Source organism: Jaculus jaculus, chromosome 11 (assembly GCF_020740685.1).
Source record: "Jaculus jaculus isolate mJacJac1 chromosome 11, mJacJac1.mat.Y.cur, whole genome shotgun sequence".
NCBI classification, from domain to species: domain Eukaryota; kingdom Metazoa; phylum Chordata; class Mammalia; order Rodentia; family Dipodidae; genus Jaculus; species Jaculus jaculus.
The window spans coordinates 59941355-59966227 of record NC_059112.1 but is presented as its reverse complement, the minus strand read 5'-3'; the positions used below and the strand labels follow the sequence as shown (position 1 = coordinate 59966227).

General features: G+C 49.9%; 1 protein-coding gene across 1 annotated transcript in view; it reads left to right on the top strand.

Moving 5' to 3' along the window:
• The first annotated feature begins 2321 nt into the window (after positions 1-2321).
• Positions 2322-24873, top strand: part of Cpz (carboxypeptidase Z) — a 50755-nt gene continuing 28203 nt past the window's right edge. The window contains exon 1 of the mRNA XM_004655998.2: positions 2322-2340. The gene's annotated coding sequence lies outside the window, so the exon portion shown is untranslated. The remainder of the gene's footprint in view (positions 2341-24873) is intronic.

The window sequence follows — 24873 nt, the reverse complement described above, 5'->3', positions numbered from 1 at the left end:
TGACAGTGTCCCAGGAGCAGACACAGACAATCAGAGGCTCTGAAGGTGGAGTTGGAGGCTGGAGTTATGTGGTAGGGAGCTGGAGGAGGAAGAAGGGCCCCTAGAGCCTCAAGAGTCAGAGATCGTTCCTCTGCACTCAGAGTCAGGTGTTAATGGGCAGTTTGGTGCTGGTAGTGGTGGGCATGCAGAGATGAGTACCATCTGCTGTTGTAATGGAGTGTTAGGGCTTTAGGGAGGTCCTTGAACCCCAAGCCCTAGGTTTGTTTCTAATTTTAATCAAGGAATTGAATTTTAAGAAAAGATTGAGAAAGGGCTGGAGAGATGGTTTAGTAGTTAAGGCACTTGCCTGAAAAACCAAACGACCCACATAAGCCAGATGCACAAGGTGGCACATGCATCTGGAGTTTGCAGTGGCTGGAAGCCCTGGCATGCCCATTCTCTTTCTCTCTATCTGCTTCTCTCTCTCTCTCAAGTAAATAAACACTTCTTGTGAAAAAAGATTGATAAAGATAATTATTAAATTGTTATATCTACTGAGGGAAGTACAGAGCCAAAGGAAGACTCCCACATGGAAGGCCTGGAAAAACCACCAAGAGAGAAGAGAGAAAAGAAACTTCAAGGAGCTCCTGCCATGTGGGGAGCTGGAGGGGATAAAGAACCCATGTAAGGGCTAGGGGCCCTCCCCTCAGCTCAATCTGGCTGAAGGAGAAAACTCACCCACAGCTAGAAATTCCAAAGTGGTCAGAGAGCCTCCCCTCCCCTTGAAAAAGTATTTATAACCTTAGCGTGGTGGGCTGCCTTCCAGCTCAGGTGAAACAGTGGTTGGTTAGGGCTTAGGGGGTGTCTCAGGAAGAGGCTAGCCCTGACACCAAGTTCTGGGGGCTGAACTTGACCAACTACAAAGTTTAAATCCTATGAAGGACCTCCCCCCAAGAAAGGTCCTGGTTATTTGTGGAAAAGCAAGTCTAGGGAACTAGGCAAGAGATAAGAAGTCAGGCCATCTTTGATTTCTAGCAAGTACAGATTTTCCTGCCTTTTTTCTTTTCTCTCTTCCTCCCTCCCTCCCTCCCTCCCTCCCTCCCTCCCTCCCTCCCTCCCTCCCTCCCTCCCTCTCTCTCTCTCTCTCTCTTTCTTTCTTTCTCTCTAAGAGTTCTGTCACCCTAATTGTACTCCTTCTCACTGTGACTTGTTTCCTGTTGGGTCTAGAAGCCAGAAGTCATTCCAGCACCAAGAACTGGTCTGGATGACCTGGTCTCAGCATGAACTTTGGAGATTGCCAAAGCCTCCTCTGTCAAGGCCCAGAGAGACCAGTGGGAAAGTGCACCCAGGTTGTGGGCTCCAGCCCATCAAGCTCTGAGAACATGCCTGCTCTCACTGTTTTAAGTTTCATCCTGACGCAGCCCAGATGGTAATATTCTTGATGTCACCTCATGACCTCTGTGTTAAAGACAGAGATTGTTTTCTCAAGGCCACACAGTTACCTATAGCAACACAGTGGTAGCCCTGGCTTGCTTGGTTCCAAATATGTGCTTCCAGAGAGGGCACAGGGTACAAGCCAAAGGAATCTTCCCACTCATGCAGTTTCTTTCTTACGGAGGCTGGCAGTGGAGACATGCAGGAGCAGGGCTTTGCACAGTTCTGGCTGGGCTGTCCTCATGCTGCTACAGACACAGAGTGTAGAAGTAGCCTCTGCAGCCATTGAAACAAATAAGACTCCTAAATCTCACTTCTCAGAACATGTGCTGGCAGACATTCCTGACTGTCAGCAGCATGTCCAGGCCTTGGGTCAGCTGAAAGCAAAGTGAGAGCCACGGGGCAGAGGCAAGACCTGTGTTCAGAGACTGCCTGCATCATGGCCAGCGTCACTTGACCTGATTTGCCTTTGGTTCTGGGCTCTGCTGGATCCCAGGGTCCTCACATGATCCATCTGGTTCCTTTCTCTCCCTTGGCCAGCCTTAGGGAAGCAGCAGCTCTGCCCCAGGGTGGCCAGCCAAGTGCTGAGGATGCGTTTTCAGTGCTGAGTGGATTGAGTGAGGGGAGAGGGCCACGTGGAGGAGACAGCCAGCCTGGCTCAGCAGACAGCCTCTTCCACCAGGAGGCTCCAGAAGGCCTTCCTGGAGCAGGGCCACAGCCATTTTTTTTGGCAGGAATGAAACAGTTCCAACTCCCCAGGCTCCAAATGGAAGGTGCTGCTAGGCTGGCTGGGTGAGGCTGGCCGGTCTCTGTCCAGAGCCTCTGAGACTCCTGCTGAGAGGAGACCTGACTGGCATGGGAGGACTGAACCCAAGGAAGAAAAGGGGCATGCCAAGGCCATGGGAGTTTTGGAGCAGCAGGAAAGAGGTAGGTCTGGGGTCCTTCTTGGAGGAAGCCCCAAGACCCTATAAAATTTCATTCCCCATCCCCATGTGTTTATTTTTTTATTTTTTTAAATTTTTTAATTAATTAATTTGAGAGCTACAGACACAGAGAGAAAGACAGATAGAGGGGGAGAGAGAGAGAGAATGGGCACGCCAGGGCCTACAGCCTCTGCAAACAAACTCTAGACACGTGCGCCACCTTGTGCATCTGGCTGACGTGGGACCTGGGGAACCGAGCCTCGAACCGGGGTCCTTAGGCTTCACAGGCAAGCGCTTAACCGCTAAGCCATCTCTCCAGGCCCCCATGTGTTTCTTGGGCCACTTATAGAGACAGATCATGGGGGAGTCCCTCATGGCCAATCACACTGGGGCACACTAGCCCTTATTAGCAATGTGAGAGAAAGACCATATTCAAAGAGTAGGAGCCCGGGTCAGTGGGCCAGTGGATGGTCTGCAGACACTTGGTCAACGACATTTAGAGGAGGACAGCCATGGACCTGCATGACAGGCGAGCCCTTAGAGGTGGGATGCACAGTGGTTTGCAAGAGCTGATAGAGGTGGGTGTACCATGCTATCTGGATTTATTCATGTCTTGTAGCCTCTGTGTCCCGCCTTAGAGACCAGATCTTGGGAACAGGAGGGGCCACATCAGACATGACAGGCCTCCCAGCTTGCTGCTGCCTTGTGGGTACAGTGAGTTCATGTCCCAGTGGGCTAGTCTTCTGTGACATCTTTTTGTCATGTGTGTGGTGTGTGTGTGTGACACATGTGCACATGTGTATGGAGGTCAGAAGTTGATTTTGGATGTCTTCCTCAATTGCTTTCCACTTTATTTTATTTTTTATTTTTAAATCCTGCTTTTTTCTTGTTTTAATATTCATTTGAGAGAGAAAGATGGAGGGAAAGAGGGGGAGAAAGAAAGGTAGAGTGTGCAGAGCCCTTCAGCTCCTGTAAATGAACTCTGGTCACATGTGCCACCTTGTGCATCTGGCTTACATGGGTCCTGGGGAATCAAACATGGGTTCTTTGGCTTTGCAGGAATACACCTTAACTGCTAAGCCATCTCTCCAGTCCTTCACTTTATTTTTGAGACAAGATCTTTTACCAATCCTGGAGTTCACCAATTTGGCTAGACTAGCCCTAGAGCTCTCCCTGTGCCCACCTCCCCAGCACTGGCTTTGCAGGCACACACTGACACACTTGGCTTCCACATGGGAGCTGGGCATCTGAACGCAGGTCCTCATGCCTGCACAGCCAGCACTTTACCGACTGACTGAGCTCCCTGCCCGCTCTTGTGTCAATCTTACGGGCTGTGCGCACAGTCATCTGTTCCAGTTGATAACTCAACCTCTGTCACTCAGGAATGCTTTGCTTCTTTGTAAACATGACACAGGAACCTTATATAACTCAGCTTGCTCCTCGTATTTCCTTCTCACTATGCTTAACCTTCCCTGACTGCTGTTGTTCATGTGCTCACTTATTCATATGTCTGCCCACCCAGCTACCCATCTAGCCTCCTGTTTTAGTTATCTTCACGTTTCTGGGACAGAAGACCTGACCCAAAGCAGCTGATGATGGTAGGAAAGTTTTTATTTTGGCTTACAGTCTCTAGGGGAAGCTCCATGATGGCAGGGCAAAGAATGACATGAGCAGAAGCTGGACATCATCTGCCACAGCATGTGGAAAACTGCAGAAGGTGGGTGCGCTGAACTCTGGCAATGGGGAGGGAGTTGCCTACAACCCACCTCCTCCAGCAAGGGTCCACCTCCCAAATTGCCATCAGTGGGGACCAAGCATTCAAAACACATGGCTTTATAGAGGGACGTCTGATTCAAACCACCACACCCTCCATCCATCCAGCCACCTATCTATCCCATCCACTCATCTGTCTGTTCACTATCCTAGGACTCCTACGTTATGTTCCCAGTGATGTAGTTGGGAGTTAACCACACTATGTGCAGGACTGTGTACATGATCACCTCTGTGTCTCTTTCTCTGTGTTTACTTGAAGCAGGATTTGTCACAGAGATTTGCTCTCCACAATCACGTAAGCAGTCTCTGGGGTCCCTACAGAAGAGGAAGGATAGATGTGGAATGGGGGGATGATCTGAAACCTGTGGGAATAACTGAAGTTCCAATCAGCTCAGTCTTGCCATGGTGGTGACCGGCTGTCCTGCAGAAGCTGGGTCAGCCCTGCCTGGAGAAGCAGGAGAAGGGTCCAGGGAGGAGCACCCCACAGCAACACCTGCTAGCTCGGGGGAGCCAGCTGGGGCTGTGTGATGCTGCTTTCCCTCTGCCCCTCCTACAACCCTGAGTCTTGCCTTTATGACACCCAAAGTCAGCACACAGTTCCCAAGGAACGATTGTCACTAGGGTCTTGGACAGAAGAAACCGTCCTATCCTGAGTAATACTATAGTTTGCCCCCTCCTTAGAGGATCCAGCATGGGGTATCTTGGAACCAAAGCAGTCTAGCTGGAGATGATGTCAATTATTCTTCTGCCTATCTTAGACCTGTCTCCTCTCCCAGCCTCTCCAGGGCCATAACCAGAGTTCCCAGACAGGTGCTGACCAGGTGCAATCCTCAGTGTGTGGTGACCCCTCCCCACCTCTGTTCAGCAGTTCAGGCCCTCTGTTCCTCCTGCCCCTGTCTTTCTCCAAGGTACAGCTTCACCTCAGCCTTTTTATGCCACTTTTGCCATGGCCAGCCACTTGTTCTAGAACTAAGTTCAATCTACTCTGGACTTCAGCATTGTGGGCCTTATTTCAGGTGGTCTCACTTCTATACCCGTTAGAGGCTGGAGGCATTGAGTCTGGCATAGCTTCCTCTTCCTGGCACAGACCTTGGCACCCTGGTGCTATCAGCACATGATGGGTTCAGGCATACCCTGTTCTGGCAACAACAGGTACTCACATCAGCCATGTCTGAAGGTGGTGCAATGCCCAGCCTCCACTGGGGATGGAGACAGCAAAGGGCGGAGGTACGCGAGCCCAGCACAGGGTTTAGGAACTTTCCTCCTGAAAGTTTTCTTTTTTTCCTTTGAAAGAATTCAGGAGGTAGGTAGGCCTGAGACAGGGCAGCAGTAAGTGATGCTCATCTTCTACACTGACAGCCCATGCCTGAGGGAGACCCAGGCCATCTCCACCACACCCTGCCCATGCTGTCCTTAAAACACCTACTTACCTTAGGTGCCTAGATGCCACCCAGGCTGGGTATTCCCATGGGAAACCACCTAAGCCTGCCATTCTTTGCAGCAAGGGGATGTCAAGCAATCTAGGTGATCAATCAGGGTGATGCCTGTGGCCTCTAGGTTATCCCTGATGGCCAGTGTGGGTCTGCTTGGGAAGCAAAGAGCTGGATTGTAGGATACCTAGCCCTGTATGACCTGAAATTACCTCCTCAGGCCTTAAATGTCTCCAGAAAGTTGCCAGTGGCAGTACTTCATGCTCACAAGGGTGGTGGGAGCCAGAGGGAGTAGGATGATGTCTGTGAATGCTAAAAGGAAAGGCCTGTCCAGCAAAGTTGCTAGTCTGCCTCATGGAGAATGAGCGGGCTGGTTTCCAGATGCCTGTAGAGATGCACTGCCAGGAATGGGCAGAGAGGCCTCGACACATAGACCTGAGCTGGAAAGTCTTGCTGGAGGATCATACCTCAGGGTTGCACTTGATTATTGTTGGGAGTTGGTGCTGGAAGATCTTCCTGCCCCTGCCAGCTTGCAGGGGCAAATGTGGGGCACAAAGCAGGGTGCTCTCGGGCTGTGGCCCTGGGGTGGAGTGGCCACCTGCAAGTCCTAGCTCCTGTCCTTGGATTCTCAGCCACTGTCGAGGAGTTCCAAGGCCAGGGTGCAAAAAGCTAGCCATGTGGGGAATGGCTTGGGCAATTCAGTCTAACCTCTTCTTTCAGGACTCTTGGCAGTTCCCATGCTCTCCTGGAGTGAGCTCAGTATGAGGCCACCGTGTGGTGGGAGGTGTGTAGGAGGCTGGCTCTGGCTGGCTGCGCAGGAGGAAGGGTGGAGCCTTGGGAGTTACTTCTGCTACTCAGGAAGGAAGGCACACTGACATCCAAGAACTGCTTTGGCAGAGCCTCTGCAGAAGGGTTGCAGAGGCGCCATTCTTCCAGTTGGGTTGCAACCAATGTGACCAACTGGCAGAAAGCTGAGAGTCCTCTGCTCACTGGGGAGGGAGACAGCAAAGGGCGGAGGTCTGGGAGCCCAGCACAAGGACTATAGGTTGCTTGTGGTTTGTCCTGGGCAAAGTGGGAGGTACGGACAGGAAAGCCCTTGGTCAGCCATCTCCTTACTTCAGGGCCCTGACTCCTCTAATGCCCAGTCAAGATGCCCATGTGGCATTCAGGCTGCAAGGAGTGATGTGTTGGGGGCTTAGTAGGTGGAGTCACCTTATCCTACTTCCAAATGATTCCATGTAACCCACACCTCCTGTTTCTTGAAGAGTACATATATATGTCTTTGTATGCATGCATGCATGTATGTATGAGTGAGGTCCCCTTGCTCTGGGAGCAGGGAGTGAGTGTCATCTGCTATGGAGATCCATTTGTGGAAAGAGGATCTGTCCTTCCTGGGATCCTCATGGGTGGCTTCAGGTCTGGTCAGCACCAGGACATGAATGCATGAGTGAAGGTAGAAGAAACTGCTTGTGATAAGGACACAGCCAAGTTTTTGGAGGGGGCCAGTGATGTAGAGGGTTTGGAACACCTGTCAGCATTTTAAACATTGATTGTGGCTGAAGAGGCCAGGATGCATATGGAGCTGAAGCAGAACTTGGCAGCAGTGTCTATGTGGCATTGGTTTGGGAGGTCTGATTAATACAGAACTGAGAGGCCATGGGGTTTTGTACCACAGTTCCAGAGAGCTGCTGAGGCCAGGCACTGTATGGCAGGGTTGGAGTCCCTGTGAGGAAGTTCTGTGAGGCCACTGAATGGATTTATGAATGTGAACCATCAGCTGTGGTGGAGACCCCAGGATGGTGGAGATGCCAGAACCATAGCCTGTCTGCCAAAGAAAGCTGTGGGTTCAGAGTGGGGTTATGCCGAGAGAGGCCAGGAGTGCTATAGGAAGAAGAGATGGATGGGAAGAGCTACCTAAGGTTTTTAGAGCCCAGAAGAGTTCAGCATGAGCTCCAGATACCAGACATGTTGTTATGGAATTTGGAATTTTCTTTGCTGGGTTTTGGTCTTGTTTTGGAGCTCACAGTTAAGACATTGAAGTCTTAAAGATACTTTGGTCTTTTGCACAGTGTTAAGACTGTTAAAGACTATAGAGACTTTTGGAATGGAAACTTAATGCATTTTAGCATTATGAAATGGTTGAGCCACAATGGGTGGAGAGTTATGGATTTGAGTATTATGTTTTTGTGTCAAGTTGGCACAAAAGGGTGAACTTTGTATTGATTGTCAACCTGAAAGGACCTAGAATCACCTGGGAGGGATCACAGAGATGTCTGTGAGGGATTTTATAGATAAGTTGAGGTGGGAAGTGCCACTCTGGGGTGGCATTATTCCATGGACTGGTGTCTTGGACTTAAGGAGAGCTGTCTGTGACAAGCATTCATCACTCTCTGCTTCCTGATTGCTGGAGTAACATGACCAGCTCTGCTTCATGTTCCTGCTGCATGCCTTCCTCACCATGATGGGCTGTTACTTGGAACTACAAGCCCTTCTTCCCTCAAACTGATTTTGTCTTTTGTTCCAGCAACAAGAAAGGCAACTAAGACAGTGGGAGTGACTGGGAGTGGTGCTGCTGCAAGTAATCCCAGCCCTCAGGAGGTAGAAGCAGGAAGATTGAGTTTGAGTTTAGTTTGAGCTACAGAGTGAGACCATGTCAGTTTCAGTAATATATGAACAAGACAGATTTATTGGGAATGCAGATGGGCTGAACACTTGAAAATCAATCAGTGTCAGTCTAGAGTGAAGGCTCTGTGGGTAAAGTGCTCATAGCACAAGCATGAGAACCCGAGTTTGGATGTCAAGAACCCATAAAAAATACAAGACGTGATGGTGCACACCTGTAATCCCAGCTGGGGAGTTGGAAATGGAATCCCTGGGGCTCACTGGCTTGCTAGTCTAGCCGAATCAGTGAATTCTAGGTTCATCAAGAGATCCTGTCTCAAAGAATACGATGAAGACTGACAGAAGACACCAGGCATCAACTTCTGACGTCTACATATATCCACATATACGTGCACCTGCACACACATTCTCACACATGCACGAACACACATTACACCACATGTACACACGCAAAAGTCAGTGTGATTTACCGTGTTAGTGAACTAAAAATGAGAAAGAACACAATCTTACTGAACATGAGATTGCTTACACACATACATGCATACACTGCACACATGGATATTGATTGAGACAGAATCTCACTGATTTGGTTCAGATTGGCCTTGAAATCCCAATCCTGCCTCCATGTATGTATGTGGATGTGGTATGTGTACCTGTGGTTTAAATGTAAAATGTTCCCCATGGGCTCATGTGTTTGAACACTTAATCCTCAGTTGGTAGTGCTGTTGGGGCAGGATGGGGACCTTTAGGAGGTGGAGCCTGCTATCTGTCACTGGGGGGGGGGGTGTCCCACGTGCTGTTCTCTCTTCTTCCTCCATGCTGATGTGACAATGTGGCACCAGTTTACTGTTCCTGCCATGCTTTCCCACCATTATGACTTTACCCCCTGGGACTATGAGCCAAAATAATCTCCTTCCCTAAATTGCTTCTGGTTGGCTGTTTGTTTCCAGTACTGATATGCATGTGTATGTATGTTCGTATGCTTGTGGGTGCATGTGTTCAGGAGGACATGTATGTGTGGGGGAGCCAGAGGTTAACACCAGGTTGTTTTCTGTTTCATTTTTAATTTTTTCTGTTGCATGTGTGTGTGGTATGCATGCATGTGTGTATGCATGTGGGCACATGTGTTGGTATATATGTGCTCATGTGTGTGGCCATGCATGTGGAGGCCACAAGTCAATGTGGGGTGTCTTCATCCACCCTCTTCTTTGAAACGGGGTTTCATGCTGAACCTGGAGCTCATCCATTTTGCTAGACTAGCCAGCCAGTGGGCCTCAGGGATTGATTCCCTGTCACCATATCTTTGCACTGGGATTACAGATGTATACTAACATTCTCAGCATTTTGTGTGGGTACTTAGGATCTGAACTCAGGTCCTCATGCTTGTGGTACAAAACTTTTACACACTGGGACATCTCAGGTAGAGATAAAATGCTGCTTTGTGGCCCATGCTGGCCTTGAACTCAGTGAGATTCTCCTGCCCCACCTCCCTGGGATTACAGGGATGTGCCAACACATCCAAGCCAACATCTGTTCTTAACAAAAGATCTCAGCTCACTAGAAGTTTCTTCCCCTGATCTCAGACACCACAATCACCTGTCACATATGCTTAGTGCAGAAACACTGACTGGGAAGTGGAGATGAGCTAAGGATGTTGGTGCTCAGCAGTTCTACACCACATCAGGCTGAAGGTTCTGGTCAATGCAATAAGACAAGAAAAAGGTGTGTATTGTATACCAAGAAGCAATGGTATCTTCATTCCCATGTTATATGGTCATCTGTTTAGAAAATTTGGTGGAATCTACAAAAACCCACTACATCTATGAGGTTAGCAAGGTTGCAGGATACAAGACTCATAGAAATGAAAAGTTTAATATACTATCAATGAATAGCTGAAAATTTAAATTTAAAAGTCTCACTTAAAAGATCAAAACTGCATTACCTAGGAGTAAATTGACACTAGGGAATCCTGAATGGTCTACTGGAAATCTCAATTCATCCCTAAAAGAAGGTACATACCCATGGGGCTGGAGAGATGCTCAGTGGTTAAGGTGTGCCTGCAGTGCCTGATGACCCGGGTTCGATTCCCCAGTACCCATGTAAAGTCAGATGAACAAAGTAGCACATGCACCTAGAATTTGTTTGCAGAGGCTAGAGGCCCTGGCATGCCCATTTTCTCTCTCTCCTTTTCAAAAAAAGAAGTACAGATCTAAGAAGCTATGCACCTTCCTCCACTACCCAGCTGACTACACAGGCTCATACCACCCCTGGAAGGGGCTCAGTGTGCTGTTTTGTAACAACCAACAACCTAATTCTTGAAAATTTTTTTCTTTATTCACACATGTGTGTGTGTGTGTGCAAGCCATAATCTTTTGCTGCTGCAGACAAATTCCAGACACATGTGCCACTCAGCATCCAGTTTTATGTGGGTGCTTGGGAATTGAACCCAGTTCAGTAGGCTTTGCAGTTGAGGGCCTGTAACTGCTTAGGTGTCTCCCTGGCCTCAGCAAATCATTTCTTCAACTCCCATGGAAGTTCTAGGAATATAAAGTATCTACAATTAGCTGGAAATGGACAACCTGGAAGGTCGTGGATGTCTGGAAGAAGGCAACATGGGCAGTGACATAACGCACCTTCCCACAGCTGGAAGAGGCGGCTGCTCTGTGAGAAGAAAGCCGCTCAGTGATCTCCCTGCCACTTCTCCCACGCTGGCACTCTGCCATGTGGCCACTCTGTTTCTTCCAGAGCACCCACTCTACTCACCTCTGCTCCTGGACTTCAAGATCATGCCTGGCACAGGCAAGGGCTGGGTGAGCAGTGGGAGACAGCCACAGATGTGGTCCACAGCTCTGTGTGATGGAGTGAGGTGGCATGGAGCCAGTGGAATTCATCTTCCCCACCTGACCTGAGGTCCTTAAGAAAGAAATTTCCAGTCATTGTGTGTGTGTGTGTGTGGGGGGGGTGTCAATGCCTCTGGATAGTCCCTCCCATCCTTTGGCTCTTACAGTCTTTCTTCCCTCACTGCTGCAAACTTCCCTGAGTCCTTAGTGATGGGCTGTAAGTCTACTTCAGTGCTGAGCTCTCAGCAGCTTCTGGATCTCTGCTTTGGTGCATGTTGAGTGTCCTCCGTGTCGGTCTCCATCCTGGCGCAGGTTGTCAGGCTCGCCACAATGACTGACCGCTGCTCTCAAAACTCATAACCCAAACTCCATGATGAATACCAGCAATCCCAGCAAGGAGGCCCTCAGTGGAGTAGGGGGGGAGGGGAATGATGGCACTAATACATGATGTGTGCATACGAAGATTCTCCTTACTAACAAAAAGGAAGCATGTTTTCACTGACCCTTTTGAGGCTCAGCCCATCTTTGCCCCTGCCCTTTTTATGAAGAGGTTGTTATCTGCCAGGTGAGGGTGCTGGCACCTGTAGTTTCTTTGCCCTCCTTTCTTGTGGAACTAGATGATGCACCCTGATGACAGTGTGTTCAACTAAGCTTAGTGGGTAAGTTCATGGGAATCTGGCTCAGATGCCCTCCTGTGGACCAGAGAAGTTTCTGGGCCTGTGAAGAGGCAAAAGGCAGAGAGAACACAGGACTGTAAGAGGATGCATTTCAAAGGAGGCTAAAAAATTTGCTGCGTAGGAAATATTTTCTGGAAAGTTCAATGGGTTGCTTGGTGGAATCCCAAACATTCCAATTTAAGAGGAATGCAGACTTAGGTTTCTGATCTGGAAGGCTGGCTGGCCTCTTGGAAATGGCTGGCCAGGCTCTGGGTTACAGCAAGGGCAGATGGCAGTGGGGTGGGGCCTGCTAAGTGCCAGCACTGGGAGAGGTCTGGAGGGGTGGGCAGATTAGAAGGCAGAGCACCATGTGGAGAACACTGGAGACAGGCCCTATTCCTCTCTGACCTGCAAGCAGCACAGAGGGCCTTGGGGACGTGCTCTGTGTGAAAATCATTTGGCCCAGTCACCAAGATTCTGTCCCACACGGGGTTTCCTCATTTTTACACCCCAGCAGGCTCTCTGATGCTTGGGTTTTGTGGTTCTCCTATTCTCAGCTCCCATCTTTGGCCCTTGTAGCCTTTTGCCTTCTCAGAGCTTTTGCTGCCCTTCTAAGGGTTGTGCTTGAGAAGGCAATGCCAAGAGTTATGGTTCTCTGGGAGGGAAGCCTGCAGGAAATTCACAGGACATGTCTGCACTGAGCTTGGGAGTGATCAGCTCCACCTGCCCCCTAAGTGACTTGTTGAGGGCCCTCCCCACCATCCTGCTGGCATCCTGTGTCCAGAGACCCTCAATGTCATGGCATCTTGGTGGCTGCCTTCAGGTAGCCAGTGGTGAAATGAGCCAGCCTACGGCTTTCGCACCTGAGCGGAGGGTGCTGTTGTGGGCACCTTGAGGTTTGGAACCAGCAGCTGCTTCTGTGCACCTGGCCCAACCCCGGAGCTGAGGTGCAGCACATGTTTACTGACAGAATATGAGAGCTGCTGGACGTTTGTCCTAGACCTCATCTATGACCTTGGTAGCTTCTTCACTCAGAGGCTCTGCTATCCTCCTTGTGTAAGAGGAATCAAGCCCTTTGCCTGCTGAGGGCCAGGAGGAACACATGAGAAAATTCTTATGAGGTTAGACATGCTGGAGTGGAGGGTTAGTTTCTCTGTGTCTAAAATGAACAATGGGTCCCAGCCTCTCCATAGCACTCAGCTGTGGCTTGTCAGGATGCAGTCCTGGTTGGCCCAAGATTCTGGGCTGCAGAGCAGAGACAGGGTGGAGGAGTTGGGAGGGTCAGGCCGCCATGTGGCACAGCCTGCCACCTCAGCTGTGCCCATCATGGCCAAGTCTCTAGAGAAATTGCTTCCTGTGCTGGCCTCTTGTCTCCCTCCCAGGAGGGTGTCCTGCTCACAAGGAGAGGAGGAGCTCGGAGCTGGTCAGGTAGCCAGCATGGCCGTGGACTGCAGGTGGAGGGAAATGGGATTAAGGCTAGTTCTCATTGAGGCTGTGATCAGGCTCTTGGTGGTAGCGCAGCCTGCCCTTGGGTCCTGGCTTCCTGCCCTGGGGTGCTGCGGGCCTGGGCCAGCTCAGCACTGGCAGCAGCTGTGCACTGGCCTGGTGTAGCTGCGTGGGCAGCAAGGCAGCTGTGGGATGCCAGGGGGCTGGACCTGGCAAGATAGGACTTAAGAACATTAACCATGGCCAAATTGCAGAGAATTTGGGCAAGTCTCAGCCAGTGCTCCAAGGTATGCTAAGCACCTGGCAGTGAGTGAGGATACATTGGTAATCCAGAGATTGTGGTAGGCACAATTCCAAGATGGTCTCAAGGTGGTCTCCTGGTGTGTGCCAGGGATAATTGGCTCCCTTGTGGTATAGTGGGATTTTTCTCCAGTTAGGGTGGGGTCATCCTGGGGTGTGCCTCACCTAACCAAGCAGACCTTCATAAAGGCTTCGGCTCATCCACTGGAGGTATGCTTCAGGGATGTTCCCTGTGCTGGGATCCCACGATGGAGGTGCTCTGTGGCCAGGATCTGGGAGGGGCTCCAGCTGCTTAGAGCAAACCCTAGGCAACAGCCCCGGGAAATTAAATATTCCCTGTAGCCCTTGAAGAGAAGCAGACCACAGCCCAGCCGCCTTGACTGGGGACCCTGGGCAGGGAGCTGGTGAGCCCTGCCCTGACTCTGACCTGAAGGAGCGAGCTAGCCCAGTGGGCAGTGGAAGAAGGTGGTCGTGTGTTCCATTACCCTCTAACCTGAAGCATTGGCCCTAGGTGTTTTCTTGTACAAGGCCTGTTCCTGTGTCTCATTCTCCTCCACAAACTTTCCTCATGCTGCCAGGCTCTGTCTGTCCTTTAAGAAACTGCCCCTACCTGGGCTACCCCAGCCCTGTGGGCCATACCAGCACTGCCAGGCTCTGCCCTGGAGGGCCCTGCCAGTGCCCAGAAGGAGGCATGGGGATTTGCATTTGGGGCCTCCTCCTCTGTCACTGTCCCCTGGCAAAGGAGGCACCTGTGGTGGGTGCTGAGACATTACCCAGTATGCAGGGGACAGGACTATCCTTCAAGATTGAAAATATCTAAAGGAAATGATGTGTGCTTTATTATGAGTTTCCTGGGGTGACTATAAAGAGAATTAAAAAAAAAAAGCCAGCGTGGTTGCACATACTTTTAATTCCAGCACTTGGGAGGCAGAGGTAAAAGGATCACTGTGAGTTCAAGGCAACCCTGAGACTACATAGTGAAATCCAGGTCAGCTTGGGCTACAGTGAAACTCTACCTTGAAAAACTGAATAAAAGGGGTAGGGGTGGGTAGTAGTGGAGATAGTTCAGTGGTTAAAGGTCCAGGCTTGAATCGTCAGTACCCATGTAAAGCCTGGTGCTTTACATGGTGCTGCATGCATCTGGAGTTTGTAGTAGCAAAAGGTCCAGGCTGTCTTCATCTCCCTGCTTGCAAAGAAATATATAAAGATTTAAAAAAAACCTGCATTTTGGGCTGGAGAAATGGCTTAGCGGTTAAGGCGCTTGCCTGCAAAACCAGAGGACCTCGGTCAGATTCCTGAGGATCCATGTAAGTCAGATGCACAAGGTGGTGCATGTGTCTGGAGTTCATTTGTAGTGGCTGGAGGCCCTGGTGCACACATTCTCTCTCTCTCTCTCAAATAAATAAAATATTTTTAAAAGACAACATTCTTACTTCTTGAATGATATGGGCAAGTGGCCAAGAAATAAAAAGACAGTGGGGGCTGGGGAGATGGTTCAGGTGTTAAGAGTGCTTTCTGTGTAAGCATGAGGGTCTAACAGAACCTGAGACTGCCCAAGTTTGTTTCCCACCCACATAAACAACTGAGCATGGCTACATACATCTGTAACCCCACCCCTGTGGGGAGCAGAGACTGGTGAATTACTGGGGCTCACTAACCAAAACAGTGACAAAAATGGAAGCTCTGCGTTGGGTGAGACCCTTCATCGACTGGAGACAAACAAATGAAAAGAAGAGGACATCTGACATTCTGCTCTGACCTCTGATGTGAGTGCACTGGCTGTGTGCATCTGCACACACGTCACATACACCACACACACACACGAAGAAAGAAAAAGAGGGTTAGAGAGATGACGTAGTTGAGAAAGTATGTTTTCAGTTTTTTTGTTTTGTACTTTTAGTCTGTTGTTTTCGAGGTAGGGTCTCACTCTAGCCTAGGCTGACCTGGAACTAACTCTGTATGTAGTCCCAGGCTGGCCTTGAACTTCCAGCGATCCTTCCATCTCTGCCTTCTGAGTACTGGAATTAAGGTCATGTGCCACCATGCCTGGCTTTTGTTTTCACTTCTTGAGTAACTCCACAATAAGTTGGAACAGGTTCATGTTCCATAAGCTCAGTCCTAATCCTGGTCCCTGGCTCCTGCATTTCTGTGGGGACATAGTTGTCACCAGGTCTGTTATATGTATCACATAGAGTTGCCTTGTATGTCAGGTAGTTGGGTCTCCATTGCCATAACCTTGGTGTTATATGCCTGGAACACTGTCAGACATGACAGGCAGGCAGGACATGCTTGTGGGAAGGATGGGACAGGCTTAAGAAGTGACTGTGGTCCCCCTTCTGCCCTAGGGAGCAGTCTTCCCAAGCCATCTGGACTGCTTTCTGCATAGGATATACAGTGACCTTCCCATACAGCCTGCTCTCTGCAGGGAACAAATGGTAGCACTGTGTCCTTGAAAAGTTCCTTTAGACTAGTGACTAGGTCCTGAGTTGTGTCTGGAGTTTGGGCTTACATTCTGTGTGGCATTCCTACCCACGGCTCCTGTCCTGAAAGAAGGAAGCAGTCAGGGTGGCTTCTCCTCACAGAGGTTCCCATTGCAGAGACTCCATGAGCATGGTCACTCGGATCGGAAATGAGGTTCCATGGCCAGTAGGACCAGTCTTGCTGAAGTTCTCGTTCTTTTGTAAGTGTTCCTCTGCCTCTCTCCTGTGCCTTTTTGCCCAGTGGAAAGCACCTGCCATCCTCAGGGCTACTGTGCAGCTCTGTCCTGGGAGCAGATGTTTGCCAACAAAGCCATGGGCAGATGCTTCTTTTTCTAGAAGGAACTAGAGCCCTTCTGTGAGCTCACCATGTTGGGTGACAGTGTTGAGACAGGTCTGACACTCATGAGCCCATTTAATCCTCTGCCAGTCATATAGGAAGATACCATGTTTCCATTTTATAGACCAGGAAATAAGGCTCAGAAAGGCAAAGGTCACACCAGTCAGCAGGAAAGAGCTGGAATCTTCCAGCACCTTCTCCCAGCCCCACCCCTGACTTGGGAAGTCAGCTGCCAGGATCTGCTGTAAAGTATCCCACCTGGCTGAGGCTCCCCCAGTCTCCTGCTGCAGGGCCACTAAAGTCGATCACTTGCAGTCAGAGTGGCCGTGGTGCAGACTTGCAGTGTCCTATTCTGAAGCCACATCTGGAAATAACTTCCCAAGCTCCAGGGCCTCATAGAGGGGAGCCAGGGGGAGCCAGGAGTCAGTGGAGGCAGTGGCTTTTATAGGGCATGAAGCTGGCCCACATGGACATGTGAGGCTGATGCACACGGCCTCATGAGGGTGGCCCACACGGATGCCTGAGGCTGACGCACACAGATGCGTGAGGCTGACACTGATGCACACGGATGCATGACGCTGGCCCACATAGAAGCTGACCCACACGAATGCGTGTGCATCGCTCCACCTGTCCCAATTTGAAGATGCTCCACAATGGGGTGCCATGTAGAAGCTGGTTGGTCCTAGCTGTGGTTTTTAGGGAGTAGGTGTCCAGAATACCCTAACCAAGACTCACTACACATCACCCCTGCTAGCCCCTGTGCTGATGGCCCACAGCCTCTGGTCCTGACCCAGTGCTATCTTAGCCCCACAGCAGGGTGTCCCATCCTGGCCACAGTCCACAGCCTCAAGCTCCATTCCCTCCACATTCTGTCCTTATTTAATGACCACTTCCTGGGACCCTCTGGTTTTAAGTCATCTACAATCTTTTGCTCTAGAAAGACTGAGATGGGTCAAATTCCACTGTGCACACTCTAGCCCCCACCCTGATTCGTCCCGTCTGTCAGGATCCTACTAGGGCCGTGCCCAGTGTCTGGCCTGTGGACACAAGCAGGGCTGAGACAGATATGACACATCTCAGTGTTCTCAGCCTGCAGCCCCTTGTGAAGAGGGACCTTAAAGTCTTCCTATTTAATCAGTGGGTGTTGCAGTTACCTTCTCTTTGCTGGCACAAAGCACCCAACAAAGAAGCTTGTGGGAGGAAAGGGTTTATTTTGGCTTACAGACTCTTGGGGAAGATCCATGATGGCAGAGAAAACAATGGCATGAGCAGAGGCTGGACATCACCTCGTGGCCTACGTCAGGTGGACAATAGTAGCAGGAGAGTGTGCCAACACTGGCAAGAGAAAGTTGGCTATGACTCCCACAAGCCCACCCCCAGCAATACACTGCCTCCAGGTGGATCCAGTTCTCAAATTGCTACCAGCTTGGGACGTAGCATTCACAACAAATAAGTGTATGGTGGGCACCTGAATCAAACCACCACATTCTGCCCCTGGCCCCCATAGACTGATAACCATACATGATGTGAAATGCAATGCATTCATCCAACTTTAAAAGTCCCCATAGCTTTTTATCAATCTCAATGATGTACAAACATCCTTATAGTCCAAGGTCTTTTAACTGAACCCTGATACCAAAAAAACCTAGAATAGCACAGAATAAATATTCACACTGCAAATGATGGCATTAGGCATAGCAAAGAAATATTTACCCAATACAAGATTTAAAACAATCAGGACAAGCTGGGCATGGTGGCTCATGCCTTTAATCCCAGCACTTGGGAGGCAGAGGTAGGAGGATTTCCATGAGTTCGAGGCCACCCTGAAGTGAAATCCACGTCAGCCTTGGCTAGAGTTAGACCCTACCTCAGAAAAAACAATTTAAAAAAAAGGCAAAATCAAACTCTGTAGCTCCAAGTCTGGCAACAAACAACTCTAGTCAGTGACAAGTCTCTAAGTCTGATAATTCACAAGTCTCTGGAGTTCTAATTCTGCCCCTCTAGATAGGCTACTCACAGTCCTAGAAAACTTCATCTGGTGCCAGCAGCTCTCCTTCGCAGCCATCCCATAGAACTGGCATCTCCATTGGGTCTCCACTACAACCCATGGTTCATCCTCATGGCTCCATCAGGTCTCCATGCAGGTCATCCACCAAGCCTGCTTCGCACTGCCTATGGCCCTTTTCAAACAACAAAACCATGTTGCAAATTCAAGGACCCTGTCTTTTCTGCATTTGATATACTCCATAGTATACTAGGTGGGCTACCAACTTGTTAATACAGGGGCAATTAAGCAAATTTGTAGAACAGGACACTCCTTCAGCATTCAGGCCCCTTGAAAAGAGTCTGCATTCTTCCTGTTGTCCCAATGCAGGTCAGCTGACCCAATTTCAATGGTTGTAAGCGCTAAAATAATTGCAGCTCAGGTTTCATTTTTTTCTGTGCCATATTCCTCTGCTCACACCAGTCCATTTCTACTCGAAGCAACTCTTCACAAATTCCCAGGATGTGGTCATAACAGCAAACCTGTCACATAAACTGCTTGTAGCCCAGTCCAGGTAAAGCTGTTTCTCACCCTCACAAGCCAAACCTCACAGTCCTTAGTTCTTACTGCATTCATGCTCTTTCAACTCTGTCCAGAGTAGTCCATCAAGCTGTACTTATAGCAGTACAAGGTGTCTTAGGCCAATCCTTCCACATTCGTCCCTCAAATCAGTCCCAAAAGGTCAAAAGCCACACAGGTTTCTAGCAGCAACGATGCCACTTCTCTGCACCAATTTTACTGCTGCAGTCAGCTTTGCATTGCTGTCAGGAAATGAGCAGACTTAAGAGGATGCTCCATGATGGCAGGGAAAACTGGTGGCATGAGCAGAGGGTGGACATCACCTGCTGGCCAACATAAGGTGAGCAATAGCAACAGAAGAGTGTGCCAGACACTGGCAAGGTGAATCTGGCTGTAACACCATAAGCCCACCCCCAACAATACACTGTCTCTAGGAGGCTTCAATTTCCAAATTGCCATCAGCTGGGACATAAGCATTCATAATATATAAGCTTATAGGGGACACCCGAATCAAACCGTCACAGTGGGGTTGTGCTACTGATGAAGTGGGATTGCTGAGGAGCAAGGACAATGCTGATTGCATGGAGGCTTTTCTACCCCATGCTACTCCACACCTTCTCTCCTCGCCCCTCACCTGGGAACATGTTTCATATGAGAGTTTTACAAAGCCAAGATGTTCCAAGCCAGGCACGGTGGTTGTGCACAATGCATAGATTCCAAGGTAGGGATGATGAACAATTTCTCAGTTCTGATGGAGACTTGACTGAATTATTTCCAGATATTCAAAGTAGTTCATATTCTCACAGAATATGTAGACGTTATAGGATAGAATGAAGAAATAGAGGAAGAGCTGATCGCTCATCTTTCCATTATTTTCCCAACCACAGGTGGCCTCTGCCGGCTTCTGGCATTCCCCCTTGGTCATTCCTACACTGCTTATAGAGCTGAGCTCACAGAGTAGTGTTCCTGCCTGCTCACCCCTCCTCTCCTTTTCACCTTTCTGTCCTCCTTCCCTCCCTCATTCCTCCTTCCCTCGTTGTCCCACTCATAACTTCCACTCTTTGCTTCCCTTCTTGGTTATTCAAGACAGATCCTGTTCCTGGTCTTATGCTGAAGTGGAGAGGGGCAGTGTGCTGGGTGGGGCTTACTTTCTCCCTATGGCTCCTGCTTTACTGAATCTTCTGCCTTGCCCCATAGCTACTGCCACTTCAGCTCATTGGGTCACTACAGTTTGGTGCCAGCCTATCTATGGAAGGCAAGTTTCAAGGGGGTGATGCATTGTAGTACCCATCCTGCTGGCCTGCATCTCAACTGCATAGGAGTCACCCAGAGAGCTAGAGGTTGAGAAGGTCAGGGGCATGGCCCTGAGGGAGAGTAGGAAAGACAAGGTGTAAATAAAGACTCTGCCAACCCCCCATGATATGTGTTCACTGGGCCCCACATGCACATGCATGGTTGAACAGTGCTTCAGGCCAGTCAGTCTTCAGGCATGGGGGGAGGGGGAATGGTGAGAGCATTCAGAACTCTGGACAGCGCCACAACCTGAGACTATTTCCAACCCTTCAGGGTGTCGCAGAAGGCAGTGGGTCCTGTTTGGGCCCCTAGGCCCTCCACTTGCAGCTTTCTGAATCATTGTGGACCCTGCCCAGCTTCAGGTCTCTGGGAAGCCAGGGTGTGCCCACTCCACCTCTGAGCTCAGCAGTGCTGTCCCCTGCTGCCACATGCTCGCTGGCTGCTCTGCAAATTGCTAGCACCAAGGGCCCAGGTGAGGCACTGCTGGCTGGGTTGTTGCTGCTGCTGCTCCTCCACGCCCACAGTGCTGAGCAGAGCTCCGCGTGCGCGCCTGGGTGTGTTCCTGCTGAACATGTTGGTGGACCATTATTGCAGACCACATCGGATATGCCCTTCTCACTGTTCCATGTGCTGTGTGGATGGCTCCCAATAGGGTCCAGCAAGTGACAGGCCATCAGCTTCCTGGACACTTTCCTGGCATTCAACCCTGCACTGAGCATGGTGGTGCTGAGTGTTGACCAGGCCATGGTCTTCCTCTTGTGCTGTGCTGTGCTGGCTTGCTGCTGGCCTAGGAACAGGAAGCTCTCTGGCCTCTGTGTCTGCTTTTCTCACCTGCTTCTGTCTCAGTAGCACCTTTGAGACTTGCTCCCTGCTCCTACCACCCAAGCCCGGACATGTCTCACTGCTGCGGTCTATGTCATCAGCTTTCTGCTTCTACTGGCTGTAACCTGCTTCGTGTGACGGCACATTTATTCACCTGCCTGTGGGTTTCCACACCAACATCTGTCTGGGCTCCACTTGTGACTGCACACCTAAGGGGCAGATGCTTCTCAATATCTGTATATGCCTCCTGGAGTATGTGGTCACATACCCAGGGGGTTTTGCAAGGATCTGTGAGGCCTGGGTCACCAGAAGTCCTCAGAAGGTCCTGCTAGGGGGAAGTCGGACACCCCCCTCCTGATGCACATAGGTGTGGATCTGAACACCCCTACCTACTGCTGCTACCCACTGACCTGGCACCCTTACCTGGCATGGGGCTTCAGGTGCTGGGGTGCTCCACTTGGCATTCCTTGGCTCACTCAGTGTAGCAGATGTCATTGCTTCCAGTTATCTCCCAGGGCGTGAGCCCCTCAGCAGCTATTCTTTCCCAGTGACCAGATCTAGGTGGCCTCTTCCTCTTGGAGGGTGGCATCCCAGCCCAGCACTGGACAGAGGAGAGGGAGGGGTGAGAAGTAAGAGGTTGGAAGAGGAACTGGGAACAAACCAGTGTGGCCTGTGTGGGACAAACACCTGGCCCTTGTCAAGCCAGGAAGCTTACAGAATCATATAGGTAACCTGGGACCAGTGGAATCCATGTGGCCTGGCAAGCACTGGGGGAGACTGGAGGGCAGGGACAAACCACGCTGAGGAGGCTGCCCATCTTCCTTTCCCTAGAGCCCGTGGCCCACGCACCTGCTGGGACAGGCCTGCCCGAGTCACAGGATATTGTCAATGATCCCATGTGAAGAACTCACTGGTTCCATTGTCCCCATCTTATGATGGTGGTAGAGTGACTCTGCATTCTGCACCTAGGGTTCTTGGGGTTCTCATTCATGGCTAGGCTAGTGCAGTGGCCATGCACCCTAGCGGTTCCCCCTGCCTCATGTTTGGCTGCAGGAGGACTGGCAGAAGTGGCTCTGGGTAGGGCTCATGGCCCTTAGCAGTAAGCTGCTTTTTTTTTTTTTTTTTCTAAGGTAGGGTCTCACTCTAGCTCAGGCTGACCTGGAATTCACTATGTATTCTCAGGGTGGCTTCGAACTCTTGGTGATCCTCCTACCTCTACCTCCCGAGTGCTGGGATTAAAGGCGTGCGCCACCACGCCTGGCTAGTAAGCTGCTTTTTGATATGGCTAAAGAGGAGGGTGGCTCAGGGCATGGCACTAGGCTCCTAGCTTCTTCACATGGAGTTCTCCTGAGACTGTTGGCCTGCTGGCTCAGGATGATTCTGTCTCCTCAGCACATCAGTGTCTGAGGACATGTAGCTGGGAAGGGACATATGGAGGTCTCTAGAGCTCATACTGAGAGCTGAGGGCTCTCTCCTCCTCATACGATTTCTTTCTTTGGAATCAGAGCTCATATATGAGGTCACTGCTCTTGTCTACTAGCTACTGATCCCACTAGGCTTAGGACATGGAACCGAGCTTCTTATGGATCACGGTCATGCTTGTTCCTCGCATGGAACCGGACGACGCCTCTGGTCCTCAGGAAACCTCATGGGCATAAGCATGGATGTGGACCCCAGCACCCGCCTGTGGAGCACTCATTTATTTGAGTATTATGCTTCCCTACGTGCAGCTATGTGAGCAAGTGTGCTGCCTGGACGTGTGCTCATGCGCACGTGTGCTTGCAGCATTATTGCTGGCATTTGACAGTCTCCTGCATGTGGCCTTAGTGCTTTGGTTCTGAGGGTGAACGATGAAGGTGAACAATAATGGCTGGCAGGTGTTTCCAGTGAGGAAGGGCAGCCCAGCTGGGTGGGGGCAGGTGCCCTTCACATCATCCACATGACTGCATCAGAACCTCGTGGGCAGTGCTGTCACCCATGAGAAGTGATATGTTGAGGATATTCTAATCATGGTGCAATTGCTTAAAACATGTCAGAAATCTGGGAATTTTCAGAGGTGGGATGTATTGTGAGAATGATCTGTGGACACCATGAAGGTGAACTTAATTCAGTTAGATGTAGCTCAAAGTAACCTTGGGCCTGCTCACTCGTGTACATAAAGCAGGGGAAGGAGCAGGAGAGATGGCTTAGTGGTTAAGCGCTTGCCTGAGAAGCCTAAGGGCCCTGGTTCGAGGCTCGATTCCCCAGGACCCACATTAGCCAGATGCACAAGGGGGCGCATGTGTCTGGAGTTTGTTTGCAGTGGCTGGAGGCCCTGGCGTGCCCATTCTCTCTCTCTCTATCTGCCTCTTCCTCTCTGTGTCTGTTGCTCTCAAATAAATAAAAATAAACAAACAAAAAAATTAAAAAAATAAAGCAGAGGAAGGAGCCATGGACAGTGTTCTGATTGTTACTCTCAGGATTCGATTCGTGAGTAGTGATGTTAATGGCAAGGAGACAGAGACACACTGTCACCCTCAGCAGCATGAGGGGTTCACTTAGTATTTTGGGATCTTGACTCAGGCAAAGCCAGGATTCATGGCTTCAATGCAAAAAAGAATTTCCTGATTAGCCTGAAACAGAATTGGAGTTTATTAAATATATTTTAATATGGATTTTAGCATGAAGGTTAAGAGAAAGAGAGTTGTTCAGACAGAAAGTAAAACCCCAGAGCATGGGTGAGGACTTCTTTAAGAGGAAGTTGCAGAAAGTCAAATATACTCAAGTGTGGGGCATGGGCTTCTGAAGGGAGTGACACTGAGTGTCTTCACATTAGTCATGTATACCATTTTGGTGATTCTCAAGTTACATCTCAAAAGGTTGCTAAGAAATGTTTCTTTCCTTTCTCTCTTTTAAGAAAAATTATGTATTAGCTGGGCATGGTGGTGCACGCCTTTAATCCCAGCACTCAGGAGGCAGCAGTAGGAAGATTGCCCTGAGTTGGAGGCTACCCTGAGACTCCATAGTGAATTCCAGGTCAGCCTGAGCCACAGTGAGACCCTACCAAAAAAAGTATTTATTTATGAGAGAGAGAGAGAATGGGCATGCCAAGGCCTTCCACCGCTGCAAACAGACATCAGAAACGTGTCATTTTGTGCATCTGGCTTTGCATGGGTACTGGGGAAGCAAACCCAGGCTAAAACTTTGCAAACAAGCCCCTTTAACTGCTGAGTCATCTCTCCAGCTTCCTTTCTCTCTTTCTTCTCTCAGGAGGTGCCTTGGATGGGTTACAATCTGAAAACACAAAAACAGGAACTACTAAGGTTGCCCAAGGAAGGGGGTTGTATTTTTTTTTCTTTTTCTTTTTTTTTTTTTTTTACTATAAAGGGGATTTTGGTCACAGTCTTAGAAAGTGCAAGTTTACAGCTGGGAAGGAGAAAGCTCTTAAACATGTGTAGTTGACTGTGCTCTGTGCTGGAAGTTTTTGTTTTGATTTTTATTTTTTGAGGTAGGGTCTCATTCTAGCCCAGGCTGATCTGGAATTCATTGTGTGATCTCAGGCTGGTCTTGAACTCACAGTGATCCTCCTACTTCTGCCTCCTGAGTGCTGGGATTAAAGGTGTGCGCCACCACACGCGGCTTGGAATCCTTTTCTAAGTTGTTGGTGTCTGTGTGTTCGTGGGTGTGAGTACGAGCAGGCTCATGCCACAGTGCGCATAGGAAGATCAGAAGCCCTTGACTTCTGCCTTATTTGAGGCAGGGTCTCTGGTTCATCACTTGGATGCCAAGCTAGCTGGTCTGTGAGCTTCCAGGGTTCCTGTCTCCACCCCCATCTTGCTGCAGAATGCCCGATTATAGACACTGGCCAGCGCCTGGCTCGCTTGGGTTCTGGAGAACTGAGCCCCACTCGTCCCACTTGCACACCAAATGCTTTACCCGTTAATCCATTCTCCCCAGCCTCCGCGCTGGAGTGTTTGGTTTTCTGATGAAGAGGGG